The sequence below is a fragment of the Myodes glareolus genome, chromosome 17 (assembly GCF_982192425.1).
Source record: "Myodes glareolus chromosome 17, mMyoGla1.1, whole genome shotgun sequence".
Taxonomy (NCBI): Eukaryota; Metazoa; Chordata; class Mammalia; order Rodentia; family Cricetidae; genus Myodes; species Myodes glareolus.
Genome location: NC_142042.1, coordinates 27,198,404 through 27,220,572, shown reverse-complemented (window position 1 = coordinate 27,220,572; position 22,169 = coordinate 27,198,404).

Genomic DNA, 22,169 nt, shown 5'->3' with positions numbered 1-22,169 from the left:
ACCCTCCAGGGAACCATCTAAGAGACACACCTCTGGGCTGGTCTGTAAAGGCATTTCCAGGCAGGACTGAGTGGGGAAGACCCTCCAGAAGGGGCAGCACCTTCCATGGCACAGGTAGCAAGAGATCTGAGGAAAAAGCAGTGCGGCTGGCTCGCCTGCCCTTGCCCCTTGCTGAGTGGGTCTACCCCGCTGTTGTTGTTGCTGCTGTCCCTTGAGGTCATCAGAACCCAGCTTCCTCAGCCTTCCAATGTGAACCGAAGACCAGTAGATCTCTAGAATTCCCCCAGGCTGTCAGAGTCAGGATGCTATGGATGAGATATCTAGACCCGCGGCATGAGTGCTCATGGGAGTTTTAGCCTCTCCAGCGGGCAGACAGCTATAGTTTGACTAGCCAGCCCATGCTATGAAAACAAATCTGATAACTCCCTCTCTAATATATCATCATTCTGTCAGTGCTGTTGCCTCGAGGGCCCTGTGCTATTGTCCTTTGCTCTCCAGGTCAAAGTCCCACATTTGCATACACATGGATGCTCTAGATTGAGACAAAGCTCTCCATTGGATCTTCTGATACAGGGGAAAAAAATGACACTGAGCCAACGCTTAGGTGTGTCATCTGCCTGAGAGTAGGGACTTTATCAGCTCAGTTGCCAGTATCTGTTTATTTGCTCATTCAAAGAACAGAGGGCAAGATACTGTCTCCTGTTGCTATGTTGAGCTGGTGAACTAGACCCAGCAAGAGAAATGTTACGTGTCTTCCCCTCTGTGCGGAGTTCAAGTGCCATGGAAGTGAAAGGGAGATTGTTTGGTGGGGAGAGGGAGGGACCTAATAAGAGAGGTGATGTGGGGAGTGAGGGGAAAACGGAGTGACTCTGAACAAATTCATGGTATGCGCATATGAAGACTACATCAGAGCCGCCTCACTCTGTGCAATAATTCAGCAGAATCAATTCAGTTGGGGGAGTGCTCTCTTAGCACAAAGAAGCTCTGGGTTTGATCTCCAGCAGCATATAAACTGAGAATGATGTAGTGCACCCATAATCCCTCGCATATATGTATGTATTCATATACACATATGTGTGCATGTGCGTGCGCACACACACACACACACACACACAGAGACACACACACACACAACCTTCTGCCTCCTGCACAGACTTTCTTGCCTGACCCAACACCCCAGGCAAGAAATGCAGAGGTTCATGGCTGCTCAAGGTGCTGAGAGCAAGGGCTGACTGAAGGACTCAGTTTTAAAGAGGACACGCGGACCACACCCTGAAGGGCTCTAGAAGGCCTGAGTATTGATCGTGGCAAACATGGTGCTGGCAGGTTTTGCCCTCTCTGCCTCCAATACCTTTCTAAACCGTTACTTTCCTAAAACTAGCCACCAAGGCCTATTCCCTTATGTGGCCACTTCCTCATGCCTAAAACTCCAAGGTCTAACACCAACATAGAGCAATCAAAACTCAGTATTTGGCTCCACTGACTAACAGACCCAATCAGGACTTAGCAACTCACCCCTTTTTCCTTAAAAACAACTCCTGCAGAAACACCTGCTGCTGTTCCCTGATCCAGAGATGGCCACCCCCTGAACCCTGAACCCAGAACTCTGCTTGCAATAAATCTCCTCTGTGCTGAGAATTTGGTATCTTGGTGGGTTCTGTGCAGACTCTGAGACCCCTTCAACTCCTTCTGAGTTTCAGGAGAAAGAAGAGGGGAAAAAAGTAAGCACCAGAAGACAGGGAGAAGGGCTGCGATGCTGTCTTCAGGGCATGACGCAGCCATTACAAACATGACCTCATGTCATGACCTCACATGGTTGCTACACTGGTTCTGCACAAGATGAGACTGTAGATTGGGGTCGTATTCCTCTGTTGAACAGTCAGTTATCAACAGATACTAGCAAGGGATATCATTTATGGGTTGTATACCCAACAGCGAGCCAATCAGGATAGCTCAAAACCCAAGGTCACACTGAGCATCCTGGTTAAAATCAGTTGGCCACAAAACATAATAAAATACAGGAGTGTGGGAAAGGGACTTGCAGAGAGGAGATGGGATGACAGCATGGGAGAGAGATGAGAGAGGGTGGGAATGAGAGGAACCAAAATATATTATATACAGGTATGAAATTGTTCAAGAATACATTTAGTCAATAAAAAGAAAATAATTAAAAAAATAAAATGAATCTATAAATGCCATCTTATACCCAAGAGTAACAAAAGCAATAAAAATTAAAATTAAGAGTGAAAAGAGTCTGTCTACTCAAGAGGAATTTACAAAGTCATGTGATGGCTAACATTGAACGTCATCTTGACAAGCCTTTGGATGTGTCTATAGCATTTTCTCTAGATTAGGTTAGTGTCTGCATATGCCATTGGGAAATTATGATTATGACAACTGAGGTGGGAATACATACCCTGTATATGAGTGCTGCCCACTCATGGGCTGGGGGCTCCAAGTCCCTTGAGCACAAACATTCATTAGTCTCCTCTTCCTGACTGTGGACGCCATGTGACCAGCTGCCTCAGACTCCTGAGAACACAACTTCCTCGCCATTTTGGAGTGAACCCTAGAACTGTGAGCTAAGACAAAGCTTCCTGCCCGTGAGCGGTCATCTTGTTGTTTGTCATGACAACAAGACAAATAACACGGAACACGTCTCTCAACATATGAATTCGAGGTACCTGCACAGAGACTGTGTCCGGTGGCCTTGGGACCAGGGCAAGTGCCTTAGGTCTCTTGATTTGAAAGTTTCTGAATGTTGCCCATACCCTTATCCAAAGCTCATTGGGTTTCCTGCCTCTGTGTGAAGACCCCACGAGCCCTGTGGTGTAGGAGAGTGAGGCAGTACCCTTTCTCTGGCAGGACTGGGCCAAGGGGATTTTGAGTAACAAATGGTGGTCCTGTTGAGAAAGACAATACTGGCTATAAATAACAAAACAATGGATCGCACCTTTCTCGTGTTCACTGTCTTTTGTCATTGTCCTTTGATTCTAGAATCTCTCGATGATTTCTTCAGATAGAAGTTTATATTTGGTATTTACTAAAGACCTCAAGAACCACTCAGTCCTGTGGTTTTCTTGTGTGTTTGAATGAATGGCTGTTGGCTGAAGCTTTCCTCACAGGCTTGATACTGAGGTGATCCTCCTCAAATGCAGCACCCACTGTGACTGCTAAAGCCAACACATCTCAAGCCTTCAGAGGCAAGCTAGAATAGTCTCTTTCTTGGAGGAGTTAGTAGTTTATTTAGGCAAAGTGGGAAAATATAGTCAAGGCTGATTAATATGTATGAGGTAAGAACAGGTCTGAAAAAAGACTATTGCCCAGGTGTGGATTCCTGCCCATTGAAAGCACATATATGGCTTTATTTAATTCACGTTCTCATAGGCTTTAAAACAATAAGACAGTCCTGAGTTGAAGCCCAAGGGATGGATTGAAATATTTGAGCATAACTATGGGACTACAGATCTTCCTTTGTTGAGTAAGGAACAGAATTCTTGGTTATGAGTAAATATGACTCCATGTCTGGGGTCACCATCCCTCCGTGAGAGTACTAGAGTTAGGAAGGACCCTAACAGTTTTAGGGTCCAAGCATTTATCCTGTGCTTGCATCCTCTTAATGACACATTCCTCCCAAGATGTCCCATCTTAGAGTAGCCCATGGGACTGTTTCGTTTCGTGTGTTTAGAAGCGTTTGAAGAGTTTGTTGTTGTTTTTTCGCGTTTTATCTCTTAGCATTTAGAAGTTGGAAGTGTCCTCATGGATTCTGGGAATCCTGGCTTCTGCTGGAGATGGGTGAAGAACACTGGTGCTGTGCTCTTGTAGGCCTGGAGTGTGGTAGCCACACCCCCACGAAGCAAAACGTATCAGCTTCCAACCACACTCCTCGCTGTTGCGTGGTGCTTCTAGCCCTTCTGCCTCTGGCCCCATCCCCTCCTCATTAGTCTTAGTGACTCGACGCCACAAGAATACAGTTCTCATCAATATGAGCAGCCATAGTTTAGTTTTCAAAACAGGACAGCACAGCCTGGCTCGTTTAATATTCCTGTGGTTCCTACGGTTCATGTTTTCTTCATTTCTCCATGTGTTCATGCTTGACTTCATTTGAGTTGACTAGCAATTCACAGGTCAACTCTGGATCTAGTGTTTCCTAAAAGTTCTCTTAGATTGGACTAGGAACACAGGAAGACAATGGCTTCTGCATTGAAGATGTACTAGTTCATGTAGGCATAGTAAGAAGGGAGCCGGGGCAGACTAATACAGAGAGGGTGATTTAACAGTTCAGGGCAAATCTCACCCAGCTGTGACAACATCCCCCTGGCAAAGAGATCGGCCTTATTTGCCACTGGTTAGCTGGTTACTTTTCAATTGAGAGGGGTGCTGAGGGCGCTGCCACCTTCTGTGCTGTTGACATGACACGAGAAGCAAAATATGTAACTCTCCATGTGAGAGCAGAGTCGGATATCTGCATCCTATTTTTAATGTAGCTGAAGGAGGTTTCTTAAACCTCTGGTGCTTTTTCTGGACCCCGTGTTGTATATTGTGCTAGCTAAGACCGCGGGAAAGCTAACATTGACTTTACATTCATATTCAAACGATATTGGCATTATCGCCGCTTTGGGGGTGGTCTAAAAACCTTCTCACATTTGGACAGGGCCCACCCAACTGTCATGAGAGAGATTGCCTTACTTCTAAATGGTCAGATTTCTACTTGCTCATAATAATAATAATAATAAGGCAAAAGAACTTTCCAGAAAATTTAAATTTTGTTAACTGTATTTTAGACACATTCACACACATGTGTGCAAAGAGAGCAAGTGAAACAAACAGAAATTGTAAAGGTAGAGAGGGTTGCGTTAAAGCCATGTGAAACAGACCTTGGTCACAAACAGATGCATCAGCAAGGTCATCTCACTGAGCATTTCTGTGGAGTGGAAGAACCCAGCCTCTTCAATGCATCCCTCTGACTCCCCTACTGTTTCTCATCAACACCGGCCAAGAGCACCTATACACGCTCAATTAATTCACTCTTAGGCAGGGAAAGGGGAATTGATTCAAATGAAATAAAGGATAGATAGTAACACAATCCAATCCCTGCTCCAGTTTCTGAATATACATGACAAGTTGGTTGATTTTATTTTTTAAGTATGGTGTCCTCTAGTTGTCTTCCTACTAAAGTAGGACTCGTAGACGGCATCACACAAAAGCATTGATTCTGACGTTTGTTCTAGGTGGGTGTTGATCGGTGTTACTATTACAATGAAACCCTGGGACCAAAGGCAAGATAAGGAGGAAAGGGTTCATTTGGTTTTCTTTTCACATCTGAGTCCATCACTGAAGGAAATCAGGACTGAAACACAAACAAGGCCAGAACCTGGAGGCGGGAGCTGATGCGGAGGACATGGAGGCGTGCCGTGTACTGGCTTGCTCAGTCTGCTTTCTTATAGAATCCAGAACCACCAACCCAGGGATGGCACCGCCCACAATGGACTCTCCCCTACATCAACTGCTAACTAAGAAAATGTCCTATAGACTTGCCTAAAGGCTGATTTTATGGAGGCAGTTAAAAACATTTAAACTTTCTTTTTATTTATTCGTTTTGTTTTTCACATCCTGCATCTTAATCCCATTGATTTTCCTCATCCCTTCATATCCACCCATGCAACCTTCTCCCAAAATAAAATAAAATAAAATTTAAGAGAAAAAAAAGAGAAAAATCTCATCATGGAAGCTGCAATGAGGCACAGTGAGTCACACAGTAGACCCCTTTGTCCATATTTCTTTACTTGAAAGTGCTCATTGCAGAGTCGTTGGTCTGGTTTGAGACCTGCAGTTTCTACGCTCTTGTTGCTGGGCAGGAACTGGTACTTCTCTTGGATATCCAGTGTCATGTAGATCCTGCAGCTTTGGGACTGCAGGGTGGGCCTGTTCATGTGCCCCAGCAGATCCCAGATGGGGTGGATGTTAGGCTGGGCCAACTCATAACCCGGCTTCTGGGCTTGGGTTGTTGCAGGATTGGTCGTCTACCAGCTCTCCCCTGTCTCCCCGGTCTCCACCACCAGGGTGAGCTCTCCAGGGTTGCTCTGACTAGAGCAGGGGGCAGGGCCAGTTTTGCTTTCACACCCTCAGGGTGGGCGCTCTCACACCTACATCTTCAGGGCCAGTTCTCCTGTGTTGCCCAGGCAAGGTGCAGGTCCATTTCCCCCAGGGCTGCAGGTTGTGAGGTGCAGGAATGGCTCTCCTGTTCTTATGACCACAGAGCCAGCTCTCCCACCTGCCACAGGAGACGAGGGTGGGGAGTGGGGGGACACACCACACACACACACACACACACACACACACACACACACACACACACGCTCATGCTTTTGGACCAGTTTATCGGCATCCTGGTCAATAGGGTCATCTCTACTGTGCTGCCCAGGTGAGGCACAGGGGCTACTTTCCTGAGTGCTGCGGATGGTAAGGAGGGGGAGGTTCAGCTCCCTCTCCCACCACATGTGACTGGGGCAAGCAGGAGAGGGCATCTTTTCCTCATCCATGTGGAAGTATTTTCTTAATTGAGGTTCCCTCTTCTCAAATGACATTGGTTTGTGTCAAGTTGACATAAACCTATCCAGCTGTAACTGGTTAGAAACGGGAAGTTTTAGATATCTACCAAGAACTTTGCATTTTGATGGTTTTAAGCCAGTATGGAGGTCCATGGGTTTGGAGGAGGTCAAAGGCATTTGTGTAACATCTCACCACAAAGACTTTTATATAAAATATTACAGGAAAAAGACACAGTAGGTGTGGACAAACGCTTTAAAAAGGAGACTTTTGTCTTTTGTAAGTTCCAAAGCCTTCAGCTCTCATCCAAAGTTAGCATTGCGTTTGAGATGGAAATAATTCAGTTTGCCTTTCACACGGTGCTAAGTGACGCTACACAAGTCTGGTAAATATAGAAAGGGATGGAACTTTATGTCCAGTCTGATGTGGCCACTCAGAGAACCCCAAGAATGATGTGAGTAAAGAGAGGCCACAGGATGGCAGATCATGAAAGAGAGGCTTGGAGAATTTTCTAGTTGTTTCCTGGACAGGCTTCTATAAGGAGCAGAGAGGAAGAACACCAACAAAGGGAAGACCAGAGCCAAAGTCTCCATGTGGAGCTATCCAGACTCAGGCTCTCTGGCCAAAAGGTCTCCCGCAATCTCATCCCCATTTCAAGTGCGTAGGTCCTTCATTTGTAAACAGAGTTTAGGGAAATTGATCCTACTGGAGAAACAACTGGATGAATTCTTTACAATTAGCCTTCAGAGATTCTTTTGCAATACAAACAATTTAGTTATTTGGTAAGTTTGAACCTTCTTGTAATGATATTTCTTAAAAACAAACAAACAAAAATGTATAACTCAATAAAAACAATAAAGAAACCTTTTCTTTTTCTCCCTGTGTATCCAACTAACACACCTGAAGGGCTAAGCTCACATCTTGGGTAAGATATTTCCGCTCTATTTATAAAACATAGTCAAGGGCTGCTCACTGTTCTTTTGTCATCATAGCTGTTGTGTAAATAAGCTTTTCATTAATTTTTAAGATTTCTTGTGGCGTATGTCTCCAGATAAGAGGACAAACCTTTAAAGGAGTCCTCCTTTCAATCACCAAGTTACAAAGAGCATCCTATCTTGGTGAGTCCAAAGTTTTGTACCTAAATCACTTTCTATGCTAAATTACCTATCCCAAAAGATTTTTTAGACTGCAAAGCTTTTCTTAGACAAACAATTTAAGCTTTTATGTCTCTCAACTTTATGCACTTTATACCTTTTTTTGTGAGTTTTTTTCCCCGAATTTGACATAAAAGAAAAATATAACTATCTAGTCTTCATTAAAGATCTGAGAAGGTTATAATATTACCTGAGTAAATAGGAATTGCAGAACAAGCAACTTCTAAAACTATAAGAAATGACAGAAACAGCTGTTTCTGTCCTGTCTGGTCCCACAGCAGTTCAGTCCCAAAGAAACACACAGAGGCTTATATTAATTATAAACTGTTGGGCTTATTAGCTCAGGCTTTTTATTAACTAGCTATCGCAACTTAAATTAACCCATAATTCTTGTCTGCATTTAGCCATGTATCTTGGTTCCATTTCTCAGTACAGCTTTCTCATCTTGCTTCCTGTGCATCTGGCTGTTGCCTGTGTCTCTGCCTTTCCTCTTCCCAGAATTCTCCTAGTTGTGTTGCCCTACCTATACTTCTTGTCTGGCTACTGGGCCAATCAGTGTTTTATTAAACCAATACGAGTGGTAAATCTTTACAGTGTACAAAAGCATTATCTCACAGCAACTGACATCTGAACAGTCACCTAGGGTTCCTCTATAACTTTGGGGCATCCATCTTCAGCCCTACCGTATCTGACAGACTTCTCTGTGAAGCAGGAATTTTGAAGGATTGTTCCACTTTGTCTTGACAAAGTTTGGCAGTTGCCTTCTTTTGTGTCGGCTTGTACAGTTTGGACAGCATACTGTCAGCAGTTGAAACAAGGGCAGTCTCTTTGTCCAGTAGCTAACTTTGCCACAAATAAAAACATACTACATATGGAAGATTTATATGTTCATTATACTCCCTTGGAGTAAATTTGTGTTGCCAGAAGTAGATCTGTTTTGAAAACCCCTATGTTATGAAAACATTAAAATATTATATTCTGTAGGTATCTCTCTAAAATGTGTGAAGATCATCAATCTATTTAAAATATGTGTCTGATTGACCTTGAAAATATACCTAACATGACTATAAATTTGATTGTTATAGATTACTAACTACTAACCTGCATTTTTTATTATCCCAAATAGTTTATAATAATAACTTTCAAGGACTTCACATTTATATTATATTGTTAGATGGGTTGCATAGGCACAATACCTTAAACAAGAGTAGAAACATATGTATAGCATGTGCTAACAAAAATTATCTTAAACTTGTAACAATATACAAAATACCCTTAAAAAGAGTAGAAATATATGTTCAGTATAACAAAAATAATTTTAAATTTGTATCAATATACAAAAATAAATACCAATGTAAACTATTTGAGAAGAGTGGTTATTCAAAAGTAGATTCAAAAATCTACCATTTTATTCCTTAATTTCTATACTGCATTCCCATTTTTCCCTTCAGAAAGAGATCTCTGAATCTAATCTCTTTTGTTCGGACCAGGAGCAATTTGTAACCCTTCCCCAAATGATGACACACATCTATAACTCACTGAAATACCCAAATCTACCTATCGTACCTCTTGGGAATGTGGGTGCTGTGTTCTCTATACTGCTTCATGTTGTCTGGGGGTGATGGCATCTTTGGGGAACCCCGAGGAAACCAAGATAATGTGTCAAGTCCTGGGAAAACTAGTCGCAACATTTGTTGACTAGTCTCTGTGCAATGGGAAGAACAAAGCTTATCTATAGTCCTGGCTAGAGGAGTCTGTGAGGCTGGATCTTCTCAGCCAGCAACCTTGAAGCTGTTCTGGATGCAGAACTGTGAGGAAATTGCAACAGAGGCACTCAAAGAGAGTCTGGATCATCTGGGTCACCCGTTTTCATTGGTGTCTGGTCCCTTGCTCTAAAGATACACGGACTTCCAATGGTAACATCCATATCTGTATTAACACAAGTATGGACTATGCATCGTATTTTATGTTTGAGTGTGTAAGCCTTATGTCATCTGTCAAGTAATTTTTGTAGTTTTATTTCTTTATATCTGTAGTCAAGATTTCCAGGAAGTCTCCCCCTGATCAATCCTGATTATCTTTAACCTTGGACAAATCTAAAGCCTTTTGTTTCGCTGGAAACAAAAGAAAACCTCTTCCCCAACACAATAAAAATGTTAAATTCCTCTTTAAAGCTAAGGCATTCCTAAAGTATCTAAGCTGGTTTAATGCAGCAGTCTTTCTTACAAACCCTTTTCTCTCAGCATCTGTCATTCACTTATCAGCAATCAAAAAATTTAAAGTCAACAAGACACCATATAGGATCCAAACCCTGTGTATTTCCCATCTTTACATGACTTATCCTTTTTATATTATTTTATTCTTTCTTTAAAGACTTTATTTTATTATTTATAAACTATTTTTATTATTGTTTATATCCATTTTTCTCTTTTAAGCCTACATACATTTTTAAACACATTATAACCTATTTAAATGTTTCTCTCCCATCTGTCTTTACTGAGCATCTGCATCATTCTCTGATTGTATGAAACAAATCTTAAACTGCTCTGTCAGCAGCCATGTGGCTCAGCTTAGCGAATGGCATTGGTATATGTAGCTGACATCAGTCTCCAGTCCCTAGGCAACCGCTGGTAGCCACATCTCTGTATGCCGCCAAGCCTACCCAAGAGATCACAGTCACTAGTAAGCCACATTTGACTCCATATTCTGAACTGGTTTTTGTTTGCTTGCTTGTTTTGTATTTTCTTAGACAGGGTTTCTCTGTAGCTTTGCAGCCTGGCCTAGAACTAACTCTTGTAGACCACACTGGTCTCAAACTCACAGAGATTTGCCAGCCTCTACCTCCCAAGTGCTGGAATTAAAGGCATGCTTCACTACCACCCAACCTGAACTGTTTTTTTTTTAAGCTTTTGCAGGCCTTTTATAGACATACATGGTTCCACATTGGATGCCATGTGTAGCTGGATTTTTCTTTGGTCCACCAGCTCATAAAAAATGACCCGTAGACATTATTAATTATGAAAGCCCAGCCTATAGCTTAGGCTTGTTTCTAACTAGCTCTTATAACTTAAATTAACCCATTTTGATTCATCTACATGCTGCCACGGGGCTTGTGGCTTTTACCTCTCCTCCTGCATGTCTTGTTCCCTCTGTGTTCGGCTGGTGATATCATCCTTCTTCTTCCCCAAGACCTCTCTATCTCTGAAATCCTGCACAATTCTTCCTGACTAACTATTGACCATTCAGCTCTTTATTAAACCAGTAGCAGGGACACATCTTCATGCAGTGTAAATAAACATGCCGCAACATAAACCCAGGCTAGAAGATCCCCAACAGACATGCCCAGGAGTTTGTTTGCGTGGCTGCTCTAATCTATGAAGTCAATTGTCAAGATCAACAAGCACACAGGAGGAGTTAAGGTTTCATCAAGAGAGCGAACAGAGGAGAAAGTGGAGGCGCAGGACAGGGGTTTCAGTGGCAACCACATGATTGGAACGGAGAACTCCAAGGGCCCTGTAGCAGCAATGTGAAGAGGTGCTGTGGTGCAGAGACAAAGATGACTTGTGGGCTGGCGAGAAGAGAAGAGAGATCTGAGAACAAGAGGAGAGGTTGAGGATGATGCCAAGGTTTCCCACTTCATCTATTGAAGTAGCAAGTTGGAGGAGTGGGAAAGAGGTTAAAGAAACATTTTATTTTAAACACAGACATATATATTTACTCTTTTTCTAGATGGACAGAAAGCACAGGAACGGAGACTAGTAATGTAAAAATCTTGGTACTAGAGAGGGGGAGGGAGTGTGATCAAGAACGTAGGCTTTGCGGCTTTGGAAAGGACGGTCTCTCACGATGAGGGCAGAGGTGGTGAGAATGGGGAGCGCAGGTCTGTCTGAGTGTGCTGGCGGGGGGAGGGCGGAATTTGGGAGAATATTTGCGAGGTGAACGTTAGTCCCTCAGTGATGGGATAGATTACCTCGTCTTTGAGGACAGTAGGTATGGGACTTCAGGCTCCCAGAGAGACTACTGGACGTTAACCAGCTGTAGTTAAGAGTAGGCCCGGAAGTCAGCCATGCCCGTGTGATACGGCGGAAGAGGACAGGGAAGGGCCCACCAACGTGAATGAGAGGTCTGTTTCTTGCACAGCTGTAGTTTATTAAGAAGACGTCGACTTCCTAGAGGGTCCGCGTTTGATTTACATCTGCCTCCGCGGCAGGTTTACACAGTGGTATCAGTCAGCGCCCGGAAGTCCACATTCCCACCCCTGTGCGACAGCGGTTCCGAAGACAGACAGCCCTCCCGCCCCTCATCCCGGTCCAGCGTGTTGCTGGAGAAGTTAGGTTCACAGAGCCCCTTTGTGGCGTGTCAGAACCCACAGAAAATGTTCCTCTTGTGCATTATTTATGACTTTCCTGCATTTATATAGTATTCAGCTTCCTGAAAGTAATTTGTTTTGGATTGTGTAGTGCTGGGCAGCACATCAAAGGTATGCTAAGCACTGATAATAAAACATTGAGGTTTATGGTCACTGAGGTATTAAATATCACTCATAAATTACAGGGTGCGTATTTTAAATGAGCTATGGTTCTGAGAACAGTAGGCGCCCCATCTCTACACATATTAATTGCTACTGCCTGGCTTATTAATTATCAATACTTTCAAAGGCTTTGTTGATGTCATTTTCTTAAGAAGGCACCCTGTGTCCTTTCTGTGCTCTTTGCCTCTCCCCTTCCCTTCCCCTCACTTCTCTCCCTACCTCCCTTTCTCCCCCACTTTCCTCTATGTGTGTGTGTTCACGTAGTTGTATGTGTGCGTAAGTTGGCATCAGACAAAATGAAAATGTGACTGACACCATAGAAGACTGAGTCACATAACCCTTTCATAATTTTTTAAAAATTATAATATAATTACATTATTTACCCCCTTCCCTTCCCCCCTCCAACCTTTCCCAAGTATTCCCTATGCTCTGTCAAATTCTTGGCCTCTTTTTCCCTGTTTTACATATATGCACACATGTGCATGCCCTCTTGTGTGCACACACACATACGCGCGCACACACACACATACACCTCAATGGCCTCAGGTCTTAGCCCCCAAACTCTTTGCTACAGAGGCCTCTGAGGGGCAGCCTTTCCCCAAGAAGCTCCCTTGATATAGGTGTTTATGGAACACCTATAGGTTTGTGGAAAATAAGAAGCTCAGGGAAGAATGTAAGTAAGCATTTCTTCCAACCACAGGTAGCGTTGGTCTGCTTGAACTGACAGTGAAATGTATTTACACGTTTACTCAATTCTGATTAATTTCAATGTTAATCTAAGACCTGGCACTCCATTCGGTTGTTAGATAGCTTCCAGGTAAGTTTTCAGCAAGTTCCTTATGGGAATCTGTTTGTGACTGTAAATTTGATGAACTCTAAATACAGATCAAATATTCTCAGCGAGAATTCAGCATCCAAATAGGAAGACACTCTGTGTGAAAGACTTAGCATAGAGATGAACCTTAGCGCCTTGATTTTACTTGAAACGTTGAATAGTGTCAATGTGTTTGGTGAAAGAAAATCTGTTATCAATTTGTTTACCTGTTTGCCTTTTGATGCAGTTATAGAAAGGGTTCAATGACGCATGTGGTTCCCATTGTTTCCTTAGGATGTTAGTGTTGGGACAAATCCTTCTGGGAGGGCTGGGAAGACCCTAGACTCCACTTCTATTGAATTCTGTGGAAATCCTCGTTGTACGCATGGCTTGGCAACTGTGGGGCCAGTTTCAAAACAGTGCCAAGGTGCTAAGTGAATTAAGAGACCCTGCCAAGACGGGAAATTTAGGCTGCACTTTCAGGCTAATAATTGAAATACTTCTCTAATAAAAGCGTTTCTTTATTTAAAATGTTTTTGATCACTGAGTAGGCACCGCTTCCTGAATACCCCCACAGTTTCACGTTTATCCTGGACAATATATTTCATGAGAGTTCCCCATCCTTGAGAATGGTGCTGTGTCCAGAGAGCTCAGGTCCACTGCGCTCTCCTATAAGATGCTCCAGTCCATGGGCACACTACAGTTTGTTTATTAGCCTGCCTGTGGTGTACACTGAGCATGTGTCTACTGCATGGGTACCTTCTCTTCACTACAGACAAGTGGTGTGGCGGATGTTCTTACACGTGTGTTCTCGTGTGGATGTACAGGCAAGGCTTCTCCAGTGTGTTGACAGACACACTGACCCCTTTACTAGGTGCAAGGTTCAGCTTCACTAGGCGGGGATCAGCGATTCTTCAGGAGGTGTATCAGTGTGGTCTCTCACAGAGAGAGCCACTTCTTTCTCTCGGTCACACATTACATTTTTAAAGCCAGAACATTGGGCAAGCTGGTGGGTGAAATGGTATTATCTGTATGCTTAATTGACATTACCCAGGCCAGGCATCTTTTCATATTTATGGGTCAAGCAGGCTTCTCTCATGACATAACTGTTCGTAACCATTGTTTTCCTATTGGGTGATTTTCGCCTTTTCTTTTCAAGCACATTTCTCTCTGCTGTGAGATAGAAGATGTATAGGTGACAGTTGTGAGCTGGCTGTGGCTCCTTTCTTGACATTTGTTTTTCTTTTTGTCTAAATGTTTATCATCTGAGATCAAAGAAGGACCTTTCTGTCTTTTCAACTCTGAGCAAACTTCAGCTTTCCTGATGGAGTCGGAGGAAGCGTAGACAGGATGTGGAAGCACTGAGCCATGAGCATCTTATAGAAGGAGGAAGCAGCTGAGGAATCGCTGCTTCTCCCGGGGTGAGGCCCATTCTCACATTGTTCCTGTGTTAAAAAGCTGCTGTGTGCAAGAGGCAAAATGAAAATGATCACAATTAGCCCACGTTAGCAATATGATAATTAGCTAAGAGTGATTAAGTAATGTAAAGATCTCAAATCTTAGCAATGAAATGAAAACTGCGTAAAACCTGCAAGAAAACATCCATTGAATCTATAGTTAAATATTAGCTTGAATCTGTATAGTTGTAATTTTTTAAAACTGATAATAAGACACAATGGTGTCTCGGTAATTCTAGCTTGTGTCTTCATAGACACTTATGAGCCAGCAGTTAATGCTTTTCTGTGGCCATGAATAGCTTTTGTTTCTTAGGACACTGGGTACCATAAGTACAGATATAGTCATTAAATCTTAATAATGGTACTTAGTGTTTATAAGACACCTTTCATCCAAGGACCTCAAAGAACTGAGCAAACATTAACTTGTTAATTCCCATAAGAGCCATGAGGCAAGAGTTATTACATCCTTTTACTGATGAAGGAACCGGGGCCCAGAGAACTTCAGTGACTTTGCTTACACAAGGTCGTGTAGGATGGTAAAATTACTTTACACAGTACAAGTCAAGACCTCATGCTATCTGTTCAAGTTGTCTGAAGCTATTGACCCATTTATAAGTATTCAGAGGGGGTTTCTTGATTTTACTCTAGTGAATGCTGCCAAATAAACAGTTATGAAAAGGGATTTTTTTTCAGTGCTTAAAAGTAAATTTCAAGACAACACAACATTATATAGTTTTTGGAGACACATTTATTGGTCAAAAAATTAAATATCTGTGGCAGAGAAGGATCAATATTATTGGGTTTTGATGGGGAAAAAGCCCTCCAGCCACTCCCTTTAACAACCACCTTGCTGGGCTGGGGATGGCTCAGAGGTTATGAGTGTGAACTGATCCTGCAGACGACCTGAGTTTTGTTCCCAGCATCTGTGTTGGGCAGCTTCCAGCTACCTGTATCTCCAGCTCCTTCCAATACTCATTCCTAGACGTCTTAATCACTTGCACTCATGTGGTACACATGTGCCACACACACTACACACACACACCATACTCACCACACACACCACACACACTACACACACACACACACCATACACACCACATACACACACATGCCACACACACCACACACACCATACACACCACACACACATTACACACATATACACATACCACATACATGCGCACAGCACACATGCACCACATCCACCACACATCCACCACACATCCACCACACACACATACACACAACGCACATAACACACACAACCATATACACAACATGCACACATACCTAACACACACACACCACACAACAATAGACACACAACACACACAGACAATTTTTTTAAGCCTCTCATAGACAGGTATGGCGGTGCCTACCCTTAACCACAGCACTCGGGAGGGAGAAATGGGTAGATCTCTGTGAATCTAAAGTTAGTTACATCTACATAGTAAGACTGTATTTTTAAAAGACCCTTATTTTTATTTTATTTTTAAAAGTTTACATTTTTTTTAACATTCATCTCCTTAATTCCCAGATTGTCTCATTTTACACAGAGCTTCTAGCCTTGCATGAAGCTGGCCCTATGCAGTACAGCAATGTATGTGCTGTGAAAGCAGCTTCACTGTGTTCATTCTCCTGTGTGCCTGCCGACCTCAGCATCCACATCTGACGGGAAAGAGACACGGAGGGAGCACCCTGTTTTCTAAAACTGGCTAAACAAACTCTGTCTTTTAAACTGCAAAACAAGCATTTTGTGTGACTAGTCCCAGCGACCCTCATCAGTCAAGCTTGTCCCAGTCGGCTCTAAATTTCTTTTTAGAGTAATCTAACCTCTGACTTCACCAGTCTCACGTCTGCCTTCTTGCACAACACAGAACAGCCTGGTCCCTCTTCAATGTGATGAAGTGTCACAGGTTTGGACGCAGGTCTTTTGTCTGCCCCCACCCTTTTTCTGGAACAGCCAGAGGTCATTCAACCGAACCATACATTACCCCTCCTAGGTATGCCCCATCATATTCAACCACTCAAGCCGACCAAGGTCTCTCCCAAATGCAGTACCCAGAAGTAAGCTCAATATTCCAGATGTGGTTTGAGATTGAAGAATAGCTGCTTCTATTAGCCACACCATAGTTCTCCCTTTATTTCAAAACCATAGCTTAATCTTCCTGTTTACGTCTTGGGAAAAACAATACCAAAAAAAAAAAAGTCCTTTTCTAAAGATTTATTTTCATTACTCTAATAATTTCAATTTTCTAATTCTTTTTTTAAGTATTTCTAAATTTCAAATGATCAAATAACAGGTTTTGTTGTTGTTGTTGTTGTTGTTTTTGCTTTTTGGAGACATGGTTTCTCTGTAGCTTTGAAGTCCATCCTGGAACTAGCTCTTGTAGTCCAGACTGGCCTCGAACTCACAGAGATCTGCCTGCCTCTGCCTTTCTAGTGCTGGGATTAAAGGCGTGCGCCACCACTGCCTGGCCTCAAGTAATATTTTTTAAAGCTGAATAAAAGTGGTGAACCTTGACTTAAACCGATCCTTTTTTCCCCACAGTCAACTGTTAGACTGTGACCCTGGTACCTGAGCCTGGAAATGTGTTTGCACACTTCACCCATATCCCTCTCTTGCCTGTTGAATGCACTGAGGATGTTTATTATTTGTTCTTAGAGCAAAAAGTGTGTGTGTTGGGGAAGGGACTTCTGGTCATGAAAATGTAAAGTTTAACACAGAGGCAAAGACCTGAGGTTCTTGACCGTGCTCGCACAAGAGTTTGGATCCTCTCCCCACCACCTACAGGTCCTTGGGGCGTTTTATCTAAACTCCTTAAACTTTAATTTCTTCACGAGTGAAGTAGAGGTGAGGCTAGGCCATTCGTTACAAGATGATCGTGACAATATTGTATAACAGCATACCAAAGACACGGTAGAGGACCTGAGTTAGACAAAACACGCAACAACATAAACTTCTTTTCTCAGAACCTATAGAAAGGCAAAAGCACCCTGCAGTGTCCTAATCAGCCCAGAACTAACAGCCCTGGGTGTCGAGAACACACATGTCAACATTGCCCTGTGCTTTAGTGACTTTCAAGTCTGCTCTTGCCGAACAGACAGGCTATGAAAATAAACTAACACATCTGATGTAGTCTGATAAGCAGTAACACGGATACCATGTCAGTATGCACCAAAAGATTTAGCCCAGGACTTTAAGCCATATAGATAGTTTACATTACTCCCATTAAAAGTTGCCTAAGAATAATACATGGTGGTATTTATTATTAGATAGATAATGTACTTCACAGCTAACTTAAAGTTGGACCGCAGGGACACGTCGCACAGTGAAGGGAGTTTCATGGACTGCACGCACACAGGCACTGTGTCTTGCACAGACACACGATGTGTTGAGACCAATGGGCACCAGACACAGTGTGACTCTCAGGACCGTCTTTGATTTTATATAGCCAAATCAGAGACGTATCAAGTTTGAGCAATAATGTAAACTAGTGCCGCAACACTAGTAATCTCACGGAGGCAATTTCTATCCCGGCAGAATTTTATTAAGGTTTACTCACCCAATCACGTAAGAATATATGTTATTGTAATAGATGGCAAGTTGTGCCAAGTTGGTTTGATTCTTCCCCAGGACACTTGCCAGTTCCTTTTCATAGTGTGAAATAGGATCTGCGATTTCCAAAGCAAGCTTCTGCTTGGCCTTCTGAGCATCCTGGCCATGTGTCTGGGCATTACTTGGCATTTGATAACATTTGCCACTTTGTCTAGGTTGATGCACCTCTGTTCTCACTTCACGCCCCCTTCACTCAGTGTCTCATAATTCCTGTTCATATCTAGCCATTCCCCAGCAAGGCTGGCATCTGTCCGAAGTGGGGGTGCTCCCAGGCCAGCACAGGACTCTGTTTCCTGGTCAATATCCCCATGACTATGATAAGCAGTCTTCCCATTCTGATACCTCAGTAGTTCCAAAGAAAATCACACTGTATCTTATTAACGCAGTCTCTGTACCAAGTCCTTCCCAAACTCTTACCTGACCACAGAGAAAAGGTTCCGGCCAGAAGACAGTGATGACATCTCGCAGCATTACATTCTGCAGCATCCGCTCTGGAAACAACTAACAGTGGTTCCGTTAGGGACCCCTGGGGAAGGCAGAGACATCTGCAGACCACAATGTAAACACATCCTTTTATTATCCTGAAGACGGGGGCCGATGAGAAGCAATGACTGGTTCCTGGACAAATAGGATGACTTCCTAGGCCAGTTTGTCATTCTGTTTCCGCCTTTTGTTCCCCTGTCTACTGCACTGGGATGGTTTACCACTTGATGCCTAGTTTACTTTATCCCTCTTTGATTGGTTTCCTTTTAAGTAGCATTATCATCATCAATAACGCTCATAATAGCACTAACATTTGTCTGTACTTATTACTCTTCCAAAGGGTTATTAGATAATGCATATTATCTCATTGCTTAGATGAGAACTTTATAGATAGCTCTTTTAAATAAATTAAGTACACTATTAAAGACTATCAATTACATCTTGACTGGAATTTTCTCACTGTCTTTACACAAGAGACACTGATTGCTAGCTACATGCATTAACTCAAACTTCAAACTAAAATTTGAATTTAGAAGAATTATTTTTCTCCCAAAATGTTACTATTTTGTTCAGCTGAAGGCCTTTTGTGCTGATTAGGAGATATGATAAGGAAAACTAACATGTCCTGAGATCTACTATGTGAAAATCAGGTTTTTATCGATGATACTGATCTTATTAGAGCTCTCAGTATAAGCAAGGAATTGGGCAATTCTGCTGCCCAAGATCACAGAGCTACTCTCTGGCAGATCTGGGGGTTAAATGCAGCTCTGTGTGGTTCAAAACCACCCCAGGAAGAGGCCTGCATTTTTGATGTGAAATGCAAGACATCAAGAATTCCTAAACCATAAGGATTCAGCATTTCAAGTTATTTAGCAAAATCAAACACAGTTGTCCCTCAGTTTCCATGGGGGATTGGTTCCAGGACCCCCTGCAGATACCAAACTCTGTGGATGGATGCTTAGGTCCTTTAAATGTAGTGTGTGGGCAGAAACCCATGCACATGGTCCCCTACACTTTAAATCATCACTGGATTATTTATAATACCTAATACAATGGAATTCTATGTAACCAGTTGTTATATGAGTTGTTTAAGTATTAACAACACAAGAAAGGAGCCTGTACATGCTCAGCACAGATGCAACTTAAACATTTTCTTTTTTTTCGATCTGATTTGTTTGTCTCTAGGAGGGTGCATTCCATAAAGAAAGAGGGTCAACTATATGTAAATCAAATTAAACCCAGTTTTAAGAGAAGACTCATCTTGCAAAAAGATAAAAGCTGCACAGAAAATACCTGTTATCACCTTAACTATCTATTAAGGATATTTGACTTCCAATTCTATCATATAAAGGGTAATTAAGAATAAATTTGAAATTACTGAAGTTGTGCCAGTGTTAATACAAACTTTTATTGACACACAATTGAAATTTAAACACCTTAGCTGGCATAGTTTAAATGATTTACTAACACTTCCATTCTGTATTTCAAAAGGTCAGGATTCTGAGAGTTTTATTAGCTAAAACATTCCTGCTTCCAGACAGTGGCCATTTTTCTATAGATAAGATAAATCTGCACAAATGTCTAGGATAATAGGCATATGTCTCTTTACACCTAAAGTTGGCATGAATTAAAATACACTCAGATAAAATACGTAGCTGGGAACCAAGGCCAAACTACAATGGGACACTGAGACACCCTTCACCTCGGTTGTTACAGTTAGCTGTAGTTTGTTCCCTGAAGACTCTAGATGTTTTTGCACCTGTCCCCACTCTTGCTTTCAACTGCCTCTCCCCTCACACTGACCCACCAACCACTCTACACATGCTGTGAATTCTAATGAGAACACACACATGCTTGGGCTGACCTCTGTCACTGAAACATAGGATGGGAAGAGACGAGCCAGTAGTGAGTCTATGATCCAAGTGAGCCAACCCAAGCTTGTCCCTGGGAAGCTTCATACTGAAGGTGAGAGTGATAGTTACCTTTCCCCTCTAGGATGCTAGACATGAAGATGTGGCCCCCAACATGTGGTAAAGCAAGAAGCCAGGACTGAGACAGAGATCAAGATGAAGGAGGAAGAAAAGATAGATGTTCCAAGGATAGCATTCAAGATCCTGGACCTACTTGAAGTTGAGGTCAGGATACTATGGACACCTTTCTGGGATTTGGTTTCTAGGTCTATAAGAACTTTTTCTTTTTGGTAAGTCCCTTTAGATTTACTCTCATGACCATGAATCCTGAACAATACAATTTTCATCTTCCTCTAACTGCTGTTACTCTCTATTCCCATTCAGTTTCGTGAAAATAGATTTTATGATTCCAGCAACTTAGGTCATTCTAACTTCAGACCCTTTGCTCTTGACGGGGTGCAATTAATTGAGACTTAATCATTGTAAAACATTGGGATTTCAGCTGCTGACCACTGAGGCTGAAGAGACACGGACCTTTAACCATGAACCAAAGGAATCTGTTCCTCCCTGGGAACATCTGAGAACTTCTGCCGTGTGTTGATTTTTGAGAAGAGAAAATCAAGCAAGAAGCAAACAGCGAAGACATCACTTCATCCTGGCTGAAATTACAGGGTCGGCCACGGTGCCTGGTGTGTAGGAGTTGACTCTAGGGTTGGCGGCTGGAGGCTGAAAGGCGTTTTTCTCACCGAGGAGAGCAAGGAGAAAGAGGAGAGAGAAGCTTGACAGCTCTGAGTTGGCACCGTAGAGATTTTCTGCTCAGTCTGGGTATATCACGGGGTTACGCATTCACATTTTCAGATGTGGCCTAGAAGATCTCTGATTCCTTGTTGTGGGGAGTGTGTATGTGCGTGCACACACACACAGTGGTGATGTTTAAGGGACTGCTCCACCCAGTAGAAAGAATGCATAGGTAGAGATGCTTCATGTATTGGCATGAGAAAACCAGGTGTTTTTTTTTTTTTTCTTAAAATATAGGATGGAAAGGGACGTCCATCTGCCTTACTAGTAAGAACAATGGTAGGAAACCATTAAGCCTGTGAGTTTGATGAATGTCAGGGGCACCTAATAAAAGTCCCCCAAAGCAGTGAGTGACAGAAAGCACAAACCAACTGCTTAGCCAGTGGGAGACAGCCCCCAGGAGAGAAAACTATCTAGTGCTCTCTCCCTCACAGATGTCCAAGTGCAAACATGGTTGTTTCTTTTTTGAGTATGACTTATTTGCTTTGAATACAGCTATGCCTGAATCCAAACTGCTGAACAATGTGTATAAACTCCTACCCAATGGTCCTCTTTCTCCTCTCTCATCGGCTGGATGGTGACAGCAGCATGTATTGACTCCTATTGGGATGTGACACACAGACCTGTCATTCTCAACGTGGGACACTAATAATATGAGAAGAATTGATATCTTCACACAAAGGAGTACGTAAGACATCATTCTAAGCACCACATTTGGGGGTTATTATAAATTTATCTGGAAGGGGCTAAGGATTGTAAGTTAGTAGATTGTTTGCCTTGCCTGAGCTACAACCTGTGTTCCAGCCCCTCTACTGCAGAAAGTCGGGGTGGTGGAATATATACCTTGTAGTTTC